We start from the raw sequence: 2,821 nt of genomic DNA on the forward strand, positions 1-2,821 counted from the left end.
GGACTAGCACCACACAAGCCACAACGTCACCATTCTTTTCCACTTGTTCACCAAAAACGACACTGGAGACCGATAATGGCATGGTAATTGTTTCTTGCAGCGACTTTGGAATAATCAAGGTCTACTTCGTTATTATAATTAATAGCTCTAGAAAAATACGACATTTCAATTAAAATAATCCATTACATATTTACCAAACGATCAAGAAAATGAGGTTCAACAATTTTTGTAAAAAAGTGAGAACTTTTTAACTTCACATGGAATCAAATTGTGATTCCAGTTGCTGCATCAAAATATTATAACGTGGTACGAGTGAAGATATGATGATTCGGACCTTGTGCTTTGGTCAATATCTTCCTTTTTCCTAATTGAAAGGAAGACATAATAAGGAAAAAATAGTTTTTTTTTTTTGTTGTATTGTAAAATTGTAAACTGGAGACCAGAATTGGACTAGATATACAGAGAAACCAGAATTGGACAAATTTGACTAACCGTCTGACAAAAGTGTTATCCTACTTATGATCTCCTAAGAACCGAGTCGAGCTGATCTTATTGTGGATTCTCAATCATCACAATCAATATCGCTGTAAAGACGGGTAGCTCCCTCTAACGTCTGCTGTTTCGTTCACCCAAAAGAATTTATTTTCCAAAAGGAAAAGAGAGTGAAAATTAGTAAAATCTCTAGTTTAAGCAAAGAAGATGGTAGTATACAAAAACACAAAAATTCAAATCAACTATAGCTTTCCCTATAACGTACCAAACATGTAATAAAACTACATTTGTAATTCTGCCAGTTTTTCTCTTTCGCCTCGAGCAGGAACCGGAACCAAACTGGGAACAAAGGTACAGTGCAAAGGCCAAGGATCAACCACATAATCTAATATACGAGTTTTACTGATCAACTTATCTTCCCCAAAAACATAGATCCAAGCTTGACCAGTGCTGTCACAAGAGCACACCACGAGCCTCTTACCATCGATGGAATAACTTGGCTGAGAGTAGCGTATGGTCTCGACTAACTCCGGCAAGTTAGGACTTGAAAAAGTCATGAAATTCATCCAAACCACATCATCACCATTCTCAAAGTTAATCTTGTTCTCAGTCACCCAAATCTCAATCTTCTTTGTTACCATGCATTGCTTTAGCAACGAAAACCGATCTCCCCTAAAGACTTTAAGGACAAGAGCATCCTCACCATGGTTTCTCCCACATGGTAGATCACAAAATCTAGAGTATAATCCAGTCGAAAAATCGAATGTACTAATGTCGTAAGACAAGGGATCTGTCTCGTCCAGAGAGCAAACCCAATACAAAGTTCCATTCAAGGATACAACACTTTCAGGGTATATGCTATCCTCATCAGATTTTGACTGGAGGTCTATCCACACATCCGAGGCAAAGTCATAGCTTGTGCAAAAGTTATCAGTCTGATCTTCGTTCCCAGGGCAAAAAACAGCCATCTTGTAATTCTTATTTTCGTATCCTATGCCGTCGAATTCCATACCTGAACGTTTTAAACTCGGCTCGATCCATCTACTCTGCCCCAACCATGGGTTCCAAACAACGGCTCCGTTCTTCTTGCCACATAGCAACAGCTCATTGCAATCAACTAAGTTTTTAAGTTCCAACGTTTCTAAACCGGGAGTACCTAAGGTTAACTCACGTACCACTATCACGGGATCAATGCTTACCGAATAAATCTTGGATTCAGTTGCTAGGATGAACCTAAACGTCATCTTGTGGTTGTTCATGAACGTCTTGTCCTCTAAAAGAGCGTTCCATTGTTTCGATACGGTTCTGAAGCGAACAAGTGATTTAGGTGGGACACGAGAGAGTATCTCTTCAATCAACTCCCATGGAAGCTTCTCCAGATGCGCCATCTCTTTACCTATATTAGGGTTTTCGCTTAGTAATTCTATCTATCTTATATACTAAAAGGGAGTATATTAGAATAATTAACATAAAAATTTGCTAAGTATTAATGTATATCATATACCATTTGATATAATGAACAAACAAAAATAAATTTATCTAAGGCAAAAATGTCTACATAATTAGATCTACTACCGAGGTCCGAGAAGGAGCAAGTGGGCTATTGGTATCCATTTTTGTTGCCTTCTCAATAAATCCGGGTTTAACCCGGTCTCTCTTAAATAAAGGCGTATGATATCCCTACTATTATTTTGAAACACAGTTTATGGACTAAACCTTTGTTTTATAAAAAATTACAAGAGTATGCCATTGGAGTTATAACCAAATAATATATCGTCATTAAGGGTAAAAACGAAATTTTGTTCATATCCTAAACGGATAAACACGCGGATCCCGGGTCGGATCTTTTAAAATGGTTTTTTTACGTCTAAATAATAAATAAAAGCAATACATTGTGTATTTTGCTAAGAAAATTCTAATAGCATATTGGTCCAATGAAGCTCTAATATTTCGGAAGGTGTCAAGTTCGATGCACTTTAGCTGCAATTTTTGCTGTTTCCAATAGTAATCCCACTACGATTTTTTTAAGAATTAGTGAGAAAATCTTATTTCCACAAATAAGCGGATTACACAGATCAAATATAGCACTTGCCATATATGCTTCCAAAACATGAATATTATAGTTTCCATGTATGCTTCCAAATATAATTTAAATTACTATATTCCCATAATATTACCTTTAAATTTGATCTTGATATCTGAGTTTCTTACAAAAATATAGGAATGTATATAATTTCAAAATCCCGAATATAACTGATTCCGTGATTAGTTGTTTTATCATTCATATTTAGCTATCTTCCTGAAATTTCAGGCATAACAGATTCAAGCA

General features: G+C 36.0%; 1 pseudogene; it reads right to left on the reverse strand.

Annotated features, from left to right (window-relative positions):
- Positions 1-669: 669 nt before the first annotated feature.
- Positions 670-1,880, reverse strand: LOC104747319 (F-box protein At2g14710 pseudogene; annotated as a pseudogene).
- Between the last annotated feature and the right edge of the window lie 941 nt (positions 1,881-2,821).

This window comes from Camelina sativa, chromosome 15, assembly GCF_030686135.1.
Source record: "Camelina sativa cultivar CO46 ecotype springtype chromosome 15, ASM3068613v1".
In the NCBI taxonomy this organism is placed as follows: domain Eukaryota; kingdom Viridiplantae; phylum Streptophyta; class Magnoliopsida; order Brassicales; family Brassicaceae; genus Camelina; species Camelina sativa.